Source organism: Chlorocebus sabaeus, chromosome 21, assembly GCF_047675955.1.
Source record: "Chlorocebus sabaeus isolate Y175 chromosome 21, mChlSab1.0.hap1, whole genome shotgun sequence".
Classification (NCBI taxonomy): domain Eukaryota; kingdom Metazoa; phylum Chordata; class Mammalia; order Primates; family Cercopithecidae; genus Chlorocebus; species Chlorocebus sabaeus.
Genome location: NC_132924.1, coordinates 46,595,339 through 46,609,284, shown reverse-complemented (window position 1 = coordinate 46,609,284; position 13,946 = coordinate 46,595,339).

Genomic DNA, 13,946 nt, shown 5'->3' with positions numbered 1-13,946 from the left:
TTTATATGAATCATAGAGCATGCCTATTGGCTAAAAACTATTAAATTATTGTAGTAGCCCCTTACTGTGATCTATTACTGCCTGTAATCATGGGAAAAAAAGAATATGTGCTTCTGATAGTTGCCTATAAAATAAAGTTCAAGTGATCAAATCCGAAAGTGAAAAATAAGCAGGACTAAACTCTGATTTTTTTATAATCTTGCCCAAATTCCTATCCAAGGGGTCTGGGGAGTCATGCCCTACAAACCATAAATTCTCATCAGATATATTTTATTTAACCCTGGATATTGTTACTTACTTTCCAATCTGACTCTGTCATAACAAGGAAGAAAATCCAAATATTTTACCTCAAAACATGTTTCTCTGACATGTCTTGAAATAACCCTGCAAAGCTGTCCCTTGTGGGAAAAATTCCACATTTTATAGAGAATTCTCTTTCCCCTTGTTTTCCTTCCTTCCTTTCCAGATCCAGGGGATAATCAGCTAAGAGCCAGGCACCCTTTTAGGTCTGATAAGAAATATTTTACAACCTGCTCTCTCTGAAATCTGCTATCTGAGAGCTTCCTCTGTACAAGGATACTTGGCCTTCACAATCCTTTATCTTAACCTGAACATTTCCTTTCTATTGATCCCAGGTCTTCAGATAAACTCAGCTAATTTTCAACCAGAAAATGTTTAAATTTACTTATAACCTGGAAGTCCCCCCACCAGCTTTGAGTTGTCCCATCTTTCTGAACCAAACCAATGTATTTCTTAGATGTATTTGATTGATGTCTCATGCCTCCCTAAAATATATTAAACCAAACTGTACCCTGACCACCTGGGGCACATGTTCTCAGGACCTCCTGAGGGCTGTGTCACAGGCCATGGTCACTCATATGTGGCTCAGAATAAATCTCTAAAATATTTTACAGAGTTTGCCTCTTTTCATCAACACACACACACAAATAAATGATTTTAAGACTCATTCCTGCCAAGGTATTCTTTTTATAATATCACACCATTGTTGCCTTTTGTGTTGAAATAACAAAAATTTTCTCAATCTTAGAACTTACTGAGTAATATGTAAATAAATCTTCAGAAAATATATTATGTAGTATATGTTGACAGTTCTCCAAGATCTTTTGACATTGAGAGCGAGCTTATTAAACTCACTATAACAGAAGACATCAAAGGAAATATGTTCCAAATTAATGACTGTCTCCTTTCAAAGATCAGTTGATAATAATTCACTTAGTCTACATAAAAAATTCTAAATCATCCCATAACAAAATTCGTGAATCAAAATTGAGAGATTACTATGGAATTATCGCTAAGAATAACTTTTCTAAAATTATCGGTAATTGGATTTTATATTTCTATTTAAACAATATTCTCGTCAATATTTTAATGAAATCACAAGTTTTTCTCTAAAGTATTTTAAATATTTTTTCTGTGGTTGTAAATTTAACTTCTAATTATTTTAATTTTTCAGTTTTGGAAATGTAGTAAAAATAGTTTTTTTAGAATCCATCTGATTTCGTGTTTATTTCCCGTATCTTCAGGAATTTACAGTGTTTTCTTCACCCCTTTCTCCATTAGTGACATGCTTTTTCCCTCCCTCCTTCAATTCCTGCCATCCATATTCATATAATTTCCCTAGTTATAAGCCATTGCTTGTAATTTGGATATACAACTACAAGGTTCATATTGAATTCTGTGTTTATTTCCTCCTCTCTGTTTAGAGCATCGGTCCTGCCTTTCTTGCCCTGAATCCTGCCAGTGCCGCCCAAGTTTGCCTCTTGTCAGTAGTGCTTCCTTCTCTGGCAGACATCTTCAGAGGAGAAAACAGGTGGCACCGATCCAAGCATGTGTGATAATAGACATGCCTGGTTTCCTAGGTAGGCAAAGAAGCAGCAGTTGTGGTTATATCTCCATATAGCTGGGGAGAAGAAAGAAAGAAAAGGAAGAGATGAATTTAATGAAATTGAACAAGCTCTTCAGCTTCCCCAAGTCACCAATACAATAGAAGATATGCTAGGTGAACTGCTTTTCTAAAACAAATTTTAATTTATTTTGTCATTAGTAGTCACTTATCGGTGCCTATAAAACTGTTGTTTATCTATATGCTTGCTATGGACTTTGTGATAATTCCTTTGGATGTGTAATGTGTCTTAGTTCTTTACATAAAATAAAGCTTAGCTCTCTAATTGAAGCCAAGATTATTTCTTATTGTTTGTAAATAATTTTGGAATCAGTGATATTCAAGTAAAATATATATACAGTAAAAGTATATAAGTATATATATCTGTATATGTGTATGTGTATATGTAGAAAAAAGAAAGTTACCCATTACATCTAATCCATGCCCCAGAAATAATCATTTGAAACAGTTTAAAATGTACCTTAAAACCAATTGTAATCTAAAATCTTAAAATTTTATGAATATGCTTTAAGAACATTAACATGTAGTAGAATTAGAAAAACAGCACTTAAATTAGCATAAATAAAGTCTGTTTATTAACAACTTGCTATAGCAAGGATGGCAGCCAATGTCACTTTGCTATAGATAGGGAGTCAGACAATGTTGCTTACATTTGACAGATACTCAAAGGCAGTCAGTGTTGTCAAGAGTTTTATAGTGAAAAAAGGAAAGGCTTCAGGTTTCCCCTAATCGGAGGCTGTTTGAATGGGGGTGGTGGTGGGCTTACTGGAAGTGGGGCATCCTATGTGATTAGTTGGGAAGCATGTTTGGCTTTCTCTGGTTGATCCTGAGTTGGGGGCAGGTAAGAGAGGGGGAGAGGACAGGTGAGCTGAAGTCTTGGACTAAGTCAATCATCAAAGTATGATTGGTACGTAAGTGTAGTTTGACTTCTGAAATTAGTTGCTGCAGAAGTTGTTGCTTGGTTTCCGGGGCTGGTTGCTACAGGGTTGTAGGTCATTGTTCTCTTTTACTTATATTGCCTGCCATTGTTCAGTTGTATATCCAGCTTCTCAGTTAACACATAAATCCATTTTATTTCTACTATGTAGTTTACCAAATTATTTCAGAGAACATGTATAGGAAATTAGAAATTAATAAAATATAGGAAGATAATTTTATGTGTTTCACATCACATTTAAATAAAAGAATCTTTTTCTGTGTGAAAAATAAGGAAAAGCAACTCATTCTGACCAATTTAATATTTCCCATTGTGGTGACTTATAATCACAGAAAAATAATCAGTGTTAGAAAGGTAAAGTCCATATTACTAAAGAGTCACTTAAAAATATATTCTTTAAAGATACCAGTTCTCCTAGGAACACAAATAAAGTATTAGTGGCCCACAACCTGGGGCCAGGAGGAAGTGTTTTCCCTCAGGGGTATAGAATTTCATATCCATCCAATTGCATTATGGGTGGTTTTGCCCTGCTTTGGAAGCATCTGGTGGAGACTGCTTCCCAAACAGGATATTGAACAAGAGTTCTGTTCTGGTATGACAATAACCACAGGCAGATTCTGCAAATATTCATTTAGTGATAGTGCCTGCTTAACTCAATACAGCCTTGTTGTCACTTGTCAGGTAAATCAAAGGCACATAGTGTGTATTAAATGCCTGATATTATCTAAGTGTATCAGCCATGCTCGAGTAATCCCAAAGGTTTAATTTAAAGAGAGAATTAGAAAGCCTGTATTGTATAAGAGTTGGGGGTCTAGGACATATGTTCCAGAAATAGGAAATTGCAAAGTGATACATGTGATTCCTCCCCCTTTGCAATTTTAATATCTTAGTTTATTGGACATATGAATCAAACTAGAAATATAGTTTTATTTTATGATAGCGTAAAATATATTTAAAATTGCTCTCTGTCCACCCAGCTTTGTTTAGAGCAATGGTTTTCAAATTATTATGATAATTATATTTCAGAACTCTTAATATATATCTTCCATTTTTCTCTCATGTTTCAAAGCGGCATGTCTTTTAATCTCACAAATATCCCACTTTTATTTTTTTTTTTTGACAATAGTCAAATTCTGTTTTTATTATTTTTGTTCTTGTTTTCTTTTTTCTCTCCTAGAACTAAAAACGATTTTCTAGAACAAGACATTTTCTTGAATGTTAATAGCACATTCTCAACATCTTTATCCACTCCTCACTCTCCACTCAGTCCCCCTAAAAATGATGAGCCCTGGACATTGTTTAAAACATTGTTCTAATATGATATTTCAAAAAGGTTCTCTAATCACTATAAAATGTGGCAAAGAATACTACACCACAAGAGGTGGACAAGGAAAGGAATAGTTGAAAATAAGGGAACAGATTAGGATACTAATATTTAAGTTATGTTAGCTATATAATTGTTAGAATTAACACACTTTGCTATTGGTTTTATAGTGAAGAATATTTTGTGTTTGTTAAAATATTGCTTAAAGGAATACAGAAGTGAGAAAATACGGTGTTGAAATGATGACATCACTTTAATGTCAGTGATATGTCTGGCATTTATGTGTGTGCTATGTATATATACAAAGATATTTATCAGGAGTGAGTAATACATGAGCAATGCTTTTCATTCTTTTCTTGAGCACTCCATCTGCTCTATTGTTTGAAATAATTAACTTCCTTTAACATAGAACCTTGGCTTATGAAAAAGAATTTTAAAAGATCAAAATAATTTATTAAGCTTTAAAAACTTTTGAGCTTCTAATTGCCAATAGCTATATTATTCTGTTCCAAATTTTTGCTTGTATTTGTGTGTGTGTGTGTGTGTGTGTGTGTGTGTGTGTATGAAACCACTTATGTAAAACAGGAGGCAACTTTGGGAACACATATCAGAAGGAGGCGTTCTTTTCATAGCCTCATAGGAGTCTCGGTTTAAACAATGATTTCATCAACATACAGAATCTTGTTGATCTGTAGAACAGTTTTCATCATTGATGAATAAAACAGTATTTTAGGAAGGGCATAAAATTGCTGAATCATTTGCAAAGTGGAGTCAGAGCTCCACAACTTAAAAGATAACAGGATGTAATGCTAGTCATCCTTTGGACTCCAGAATTGGGTTAAATTATATTAACTCCTGGGCAACACAGCGGCAACTTACAGACCTCAGTGCTTTTTTGTCCCTCTCCTTATCTCCATTCCAAGAAGGCATAAACAAATGAGTTGACTCTTGTTAGTGATCAGAAATAATGGCATGGACATCCCAAAGGTAAGTTGAAATAATTTCTGCCTAGACTATGGCACAAGTTGTGGATGATCACATAAATTGTTTGACTACTTGCCAGAATTTGTTTTTATTCTGCATTTTTCAGTGTTCCAGCGAGTAGTAGATGGTATATTCAAAACAGGACAGTTGGAGGCTAGTTCATTAAAGGGGCAATTTATAAATGTAAGGATAAGATGTAGAGAAAACACAGAGGAAAAGGCAGTACTGTGGACCTAGTAACAGAAAAGCTGTTATCATGCTTAGGCTCAAAAAGCCAAACAAATTCACGCGCGCGCACACACACACACACACACACACAAACAAGGTACACACACACACACACACACACACACACACACACACACACACAAGGTAGGAGTAATTCCTGGCACACATGGAAGCCAAAAGGAGAGAGTTGGGTAGAGCAAGCTGCCATGAGAACAACTGCCATCTTCAGTTGAGGAAATGGAACTGGCCTAAGGCAACCCCACAGAGAAGGATCTAGAGTAATAAAGATCCTGAATCCACTCTCCTGTCTGCCTCCAAGCTCCTGCTGGACTCACAATCATTCAAATCTTATCAGAAAGCAGGGAATTGGAACACTTGTAGCTGCATCCATGCAGGCCAGCTTTCTGAGGCAGAGAGGAGTGGAGATGGGTGCAGAATGGATTTCAAGAGCCACACAAAAGATACCATGCAGCAATGGAATTATTACCTGGAAGACATCAAATCAAAATTACGAGAAGGCAACTGTGGTGTTCGCTGATATTAGAGGAGTGTAAAAAATGTTAACTTTATTTAGGCATCCATGAATTCATTCAACAACTTATAGTTAACATTTAAATGAAATGCTTCAATATTTCAGCCACTACTCTCAGAGTTGGGATTCAGTTTTTATGAAGCTGATGGTGTGGGAAGACAAATACCAATCAACTGATATCAGTTAATGGTAAGTGCTATAAAGACAACAGAAAAATCTGATGTGACTTAGGGTTGCAGGTTTCCTTTTAGGTACAATTGTCAATGAAGGTGTCTCTGAGGAGATGACACTAAGCTAAGTCCTGGAAGATAATACAAGCAAAGTGGATTTAACAACATGAAGGCAACTTGTGACATTAATTTAAAAATCTTGGGAAAGTGACCGCACAGCTGGAGATCAAATGGGGTGAGCTGAAAACAGAATGTGAATCAAGGCAATGAAGACTGTACTCAGATTTTAAGAAGGGAAAATTAAAATACAGATAAATAACAAAGACGATGTGAAGTCAAGGAAGGTTTTCCCCTTATTTGTTTTCATTTTACAGCAGAGAGTTATTACAGCTTATTTGTCTGTCAAGAATGATCAATTCAGAGATATGCGAAGAATTCAAGAGAAAAAGCTCACAATTACAAGTGTTAAGTCTTTAGAAAGGCAAGAGGGATGCCAAGAGGGGAGCACAGTTGTAACGGTCAAACTTTGACAGAACCGTTTCACTATGAAAACAACTGAGAAGGGCAAGAATATGGCAAGTGATTACATTTAGTGGGAAACTGAGCATTTCTGTGTAACTTATTCCTTTTTATCTATAAAGCTGTGTCAAATTAGCTATTTAGCTTTTTGAGAAAGTTTGAGGAGGGAAGAATAAATGTGACATAATCCTGTATGAGAGTGGGAAAGAGTATGCTAGGAAATGATTGACAAGCAGTGCAATAACCTATTTAGGAATTGCAGGCATCACTTTGGGACAGCAGCTGTTCCTATTGTGTAAGTGTCTGTAGCAATATCCAGCTACTCAGGTAAAGACAAAATGAAAGTGGATGATTGTTTTCAACAACTGAACAGGTGGAGACAATACATGAAGATGGCAAAAGTGCTGAAATGGTTTTAGTTGAGTAGTTATCATATGGATCATGGACTCTAAGGAAGTAGGGAGGGAAGACAACAGGGAAGAGACAGAATGGAGAGAGAATACCATTAGCTGGAGGCTAAAATCATCAGTGAAAAAGGAATAAGGACCAAGAGGCAAGTCAGTGGCATCAATAAAAATAGGTAAGTAATAAATTCAAAGATATATGGGTCAAAGGAGCTGGGATTTTTTTTTTTTTTTTTTTTTAAGTATAAAAGTGTACTTAAACAATTGAAGCTAGGTAGAGGATGGTGATATATAGGAAAGGTGACATCATCAAGGCTATAATCCCAAAAACTAAATTAGTAACTGTTTTGCCTTTGTTACCCCAGAATCCAACATTAACACAACCCAGGTGAGGGTGAGAACTTCCAGCAGCGACACAAGTTAGTTGTTCTGCCAGCCAAGTGTTCACTCACACAGTGCACCAACACTTCAAATGCCGTGGATCTAAAACTGAACACCTCATCATTGCCTCCAAACTGGCTTCTTCCCCCAAATAAACTGTTTCTGACAATGTTTCCAGTTCTTAAGCACATAAACTTTTGCACACCTTTCTGTTACGTTCCCTATATCATAAATACCGTTGAGAGTTTGAGAACATAATTTTTTAACTTTTATTTTAGGTTCGGAGATGCATGTGCTGGTTTTTTACATGGGTAGATTGCATGTCACAGGGGTTTGCTGTACAGATTATTTTATCACCCAGATAATAAGCATAGTACCTAATAGGTATTTTATTTTCTTTTTTCTTCTCTGAGACAGGTCTGACTCTCTCACCCAGGCTGTGGTACAGAGGCATGATTTTGGCTCACTGCAACCTTCACCTCCTGAGCTCAAGTGATCCTCCCACCTTAGCCTCCTGAGTAGCTGGGACCACAGGTGTGCACCACCATGCCTGGCTAGTTTTTTTTTTTTTTTTTTTTTTTTTGTAGATATAGGATTTCGCCATGTTGCCCAGGCTGGTCTCAAACTACTAAGCTTATGCAATACACCGCAATAGATATTTTCAGTCCTCACTCTCCTCCCACCCTCCACCCTCAAGTAGGCCCTGGTGTCAGTTGTTCCCTTCTTTTTGCCCATGTGCACCCAAAGTTTAGCTCCCGCTTAAAAGGGAGAACATGTGGAATTTGGTTTTCTCTTCCTTAATTAGTTGGCTTAGGATATTAACTGCCAACTCCATCCATGTTGCTCCAAAGGACATTATTTCTTTGTTTTTTTATGGCTATGTAGTATCCCATGGTTATATGTACCACATTTTCTTTATCTAGTCTACCATTGATGGACATTTAAATTGATTCCATTCTTTTGGTGTTGTGAATAGTGGAGTGGGGGTTTTTGAGGAAGAAAGGGAAAGAAAGCAGTTTGATAGTGAAATTGGGGAACATAAAAGATTTTCTGCAAAACACTTCACACACATAACTGAGAGCTAATGCAATGTGACTAGGGAATTAAATCTAATGAAGTCAACAGTGGAAACTTCTAGTTTACACATGAATGACATTCACATATTTTCAGTGAGTATATCACTCCATGATAACTCTCCTTATTTCAAGATTATAGCTATTAAAAAAACTAAATTACTATCCATCTGATTCCAGGAATAAATTATTTTTACAAAAGTAAATTTTAAATTATATATATATCATATGTAACATATATTATATATATTTTCAAGTATATGCATATAAGTGGAGAATAGCAGAGCTAATCAAAATTTATTTATTAATTTTAATTAGTTAAAATTAATAACTCTAGTTAAACACTAACTAGAGTTAGTGTGTTTGCGCGTGCACGCGTGTGTGTGTGTGTTGCATATACGTGTGCGTATAATTTTTTCTACCAAACTGGTAGTTAAGAGAAATTTTTAGCATGATAACAAAGACTCATTATGAAAATGAAACCCAGGAAGCTATTGAAGCTGAAGAGAATCTTTGAACTGCCACTCTGTTCAAGGTATCCACACCCCTCTAAATGTGGAGAACATCACCTCTCAAATTAGCACCCACTGACTTGTCTTCATGACTGTAACATTTACCATAATAAATGAAACAGCCATATATTTTGACTTTATGAGTTTGTCTTCAATATTTGGAAACAGGCTAGCTTAGAAAATGAATATAAAGGGTTTTTTAATTAAAAAAACTGCATATTTAAATCACATAATAACGCTGTAAAAATCTATAGTTTTATAAATATTCATTAATATAGTAGTATATCAAGTAATAAAAACCTTAGAATAAGAAGAAATTATATCTGAACCAAAATCCTGTTCCTCAGAGGACTCTTAAATTGTTTCTGTTTTAATTTCTTCTGGTATTCATCTTTATATTTCCAGGTTATCTGCTTATTCCTCTCTTTCTTAATATGTCGACTTTAGACAATATGCCAACTTTAAACAAATGCATTAATATTCCCATAGGAAAGATGAGGACTTTTTTTTCCTTTTACTTCCCCTTGTTCCAGTTGTTTTTCTTCAAATACTTGCTACTTATTATTTTAAATGTTCATTTTTAAAATTTTATATTTTTCAGTCATGTAATGAAACAACTATGTTTTATTCTCAACAATTAATGTTATATATTTGTTTTGTTTTGTTTTGTTTTGTTTGTTTTTTGAGACAGAGTTTCACTCTTGTTGCCCAGGCTGGAGAGCAATGGCGTGATCTCAGTTTACTGCAACCTCTGCCTCCTGGGTTCAAGTGATTCTCCTGCCTCAGCCTCCCTGGTAGCCGGGATTACAAGCATGTGCCACCACGCCAGACTAATTTAGTATTTTTAGTAGAGACAGGGTTTCTCCATGTTGGTCAGACTGGTTTCGAACTCCTGACCTCAAGTGATTTGCCTGCCTCGGCCTCCCAAAGTGCTGGGATTACAGGCATGAGCCACCGCACCTGGCCTAATATCATATCTTGATATGTCACATTGTAAAAAAGGGCTACAAGCACCCCTACCCTTTCTTAGACCTTTCCTCCCTGTTTTTTATTTCCTAATTACTGTCAGTTGCACTATTCCATTTATATAATGACGGTATGTACACCCACATTCCCTTCTGCAGTTGAGTCATCATTGCTTTAGCATTGGTTGACTCTAAAATCTGTAATTTTTCTTTTAAAGGAGCATTTACATTATTACTAAGATTCCATTCTGTCACTAATAGTGTGTTGGGATTATGTTCCTTCTCCATTGGGTCCAAAATCTCAGTCTCTGGAGTACCTGAAAATTGAAGTTCCCTGCATGAAGGAAAAATAATGTGTTTTCTTACAGTTCATAAATTGTTTTATGCCATATTTTGTTTGCTCTATACGAAAGCAATTAATTCCTAATAGGACCGCCTTTATTGTTGTGTAATGTGTGTGTGTGTGTGTGTGTGCGCGCGCGTGTGTATTTGTTTTAAGAGTCTCTTGGTTTTATTTTCTTCCACTACCTATCTCTTATCAAGTTCTCCCCCTCCAGAATCCTCCTGTGGGATGTTTTACCATCTAGATGTGCTATACAGGTGTCCTACCGAGGTTTCCCTACACTGAAATTCTAGCCGAAAGACTGTTCTCTAGGTTCCATGACTTCCTGTTCTTTAGTTTAATTCTTTGGCTTGCCAAATCCTGTTTTCATAAGATGCCAATAAGATATTCCACAGAATGTAAGATTCTCTGGTCTTCCGTGTCTGAGAGTGATTTATTTATTTACATTCCACAGTTGGTTGTGCATTTTCTGACTATAGAAGCCTAGGTTCAAAATTATTTTCTCTTAGAATTTGAAAGCCTTCATCCACAGCCTTCAAGTATTCATGGTTTCTGATATTTCTTACACATTTGTCAGCAACTTGTATCTCTAGAAAGCTTTGCATATTCTTTTCATCAGTGCAGTTCAGAAACTTCTGAATGATGTATACTGAAACAATTTTTTATGCATTTTACTGGGAAGCTCCTGGATACTTTTTATCCGATAACATTCTCTTCAGTCATGAATATTTCTCTTTTATTTTTATTTATTTTTCCCTATCTGTAGTTCTTTTATTTCTGTTATTCAAATCGCTAACAGTTAGTTTAGTGTTGTACTTTCAGTACTGTAGAGAATGTTGAAGAATAAACTGTTCCTCAGGGATTTGGGGAAAGTTTTAGAGGGAGGGCTTGATAGGAATCCTGAAACAGACAGCAAAGGTTGTGATGCAGTGGTGGTCGAGGTGAACGTGTAAAATCAAGTGCAGACCAGCATACAAACCAAAGATGGAAGTTAATGGATAGGTTCATTTTTTTCATGAAAGAGTTTTATAGCGGAAGATTAGTAGGAATGATGATTCGCAAGAACTATTATGATCATGTTGAGGAGATCCTTGAGTTCAAGCCCCAGAATAAATGTCACCATATGTAAGGGAATGTCAGTGAATGTTTTTAAGCTGGGGAGTGAAATGACTAAAAGTACATTTAAAAGAGCAGAATGATAGGTTAAGGAGGAGAGAGAGTGTGGAGATGAGGAAAGAGGCAATGAAACAATATAGAAGGCTTTAACTGAAACAACTGCTCTCCCTGCTCTATTGTTTGATGAGAATGGCAGTCCCGTCATCACTTCTGAGTCTACAACACTCTCCGGCCCTTTGCTTAAGCCATATCCTGGCCCTCAAAGCTATTATCCTCTATTTCCCCCCAGATAATACTGTACACCCACTTCAGATCTAGCTAAGCTCTCTTGTTCCTCCACTCACTATCTCACCAGCCCCTCAAAAAGTTAGAATTTCCCTCCCCTCTTGGATGACATTTCCTTTTTTTAGTACATCTATTATTGGTACCTTTAGCTTGCATAACTGTTACTTATTCCGAACCCGTTCCTTTCCAAAAGTCCTGGAGCCAGGGCACTTTGTTTCATTCTCAGAAAAACTTTGTGCAATTGAAGTTAGAAAGTAATGGCGAGGTACATTTTGTATAGGTCTCATGACTTTACTGTCTCCTGGATGATTTAAGTAGAGTTCAACACAAAGCATGTAATGTAATTAAATTCCACTGTGCCACTTGGATAGGCTAAATCATAATCCTGACATCCCAAATATTGTTTGTATTCTGAAACAATGATCTGCTGAATCAGTAGTCATCAAGTTTAGTGATATAAAATAAGATTTCAATTATCTACGTGAGAAAAATATCCTATCCAAAAATACATAAAATAACCTGAAAGCATTTAAAACTATCTGTATTTCTAGGCACTACATAGCAGCACATACAACCAAGAGTCACTTAAGCTGAGAGAAGCCGAATAAACCATTATCTAAATGCCAATGCTTCAATACTTACCTGTTCACAAATAATGTATAGCCTGAGATGGTAACATATCAATTAGCTTTAATAAGGTTGATCAATAGAAAATTAAATCTTTTTGAATAAAGACAAAATGCCCATGGAGACTTTGCATAATAAAATAAATGTAAGGCCTGATTCTAGAAATAAAATTCTCAAAAATTGTAAATTGACTTTTTCATTTAGTTCTTAACAATTTTATTAGGTAATATTTGGCACATTATAAACATTATGTATATTTATATATATTACATATATCACATAAGTAACTTATAAAGCTTAAAAATAAAATAAATAACCTCCCTGAACTAACCACCCAAATTAACATCTAGAGCATTCCTGACACCTAAATTTCTATCTGTGTCTTCCTATCTGCTCTTCTTCCTACTCTCAACCAATTAACCACTTTCTGGAATTTTAATTTATCACCCACTTGCCATGTTATTATTCTTATCACATAAAATATGTAACTCCAGGTAACAGATACTTTTAACTTTGTTTCTGAGTTCTCTAAAATGGTATTATGGTGAACCATGTCATCTTTGACTTGCTTTATCCACTCGCAATTATTTCTACATTTCATCCACATTTGGTATATGTAGTTGTTCATTCATTTTTCACTGCTTATAGTATTCTCCTGAAAAGGGGGCTTTTAATTGATTCCAATATTTTGTTCTTTCTTTAACTTTTATTTTAGGTTCTGGGGGACATGTGCAGGTTTGTTACATAGGTAAACTCATGTCATGGAGGTTTGTTGTACAGATTATTTTGTCTCCCAGGTACTAAGCCTAGCACTCATTAGTTATTTGTTCTGCTCCTCTCTCTCTCCTCCCACTCTCCACCCTTAAGTAGGCCCCAGTGTCTGTTGTCCCCTTCTTTGTGTTCGTGAGTTCTCATCAGTTAGCTCTCAATTTTTTACTCTTGGTAGTGACATTATAGATTATTTTTTCTTCTGATGGTCAGGTATTAGAGTTGTTTAGGGGCAAGGAGTTGGTACATATTGAAATAGAACTGCTGGATCATTTGGTATATGAATGATTAATCTTATGAGATTGTGCCAAATTTCTTTCCAATATATTCCTTTGCACCACTGCACTCCAACCTGGGCTACAAAGCTGCTAGACCCTGTCTCAAAAGACAAATAATAATAATAATAATAATAATAATAATAATACAGTATGTAAGTTAGCATTGATTCACTTTCTTGACATTAGTCAGCATTTAATACAACCATATATAAATACATTGTATAGAATAAATTAAATATGGTAGAACCTTATAATGGTAGGAAATAGAATACAAGTAGGGTTTCAGTCTAAGAAGAAGTAAAACTGGACAAAAAAAGGAGATTTGCACTTGGCAAAAATAAAGTTATAAGCTATATATTAGCTATAGGAAATAAAATATAAATTATAAAAATATAATATCAAAAGTATAAACATTTGCCATAAAATGTAGAAAAAGTTTCATTCAGGCGTTTGAGACTGAGCTCCAAGAAATTAAAGCAATAATGAATGAAAATTAATTTGGTTAAGTACACCAAACTAGGCTTATACATATAGGCCACTCCACAGAAACCCCTGACATCATGCATTGTAAATCTG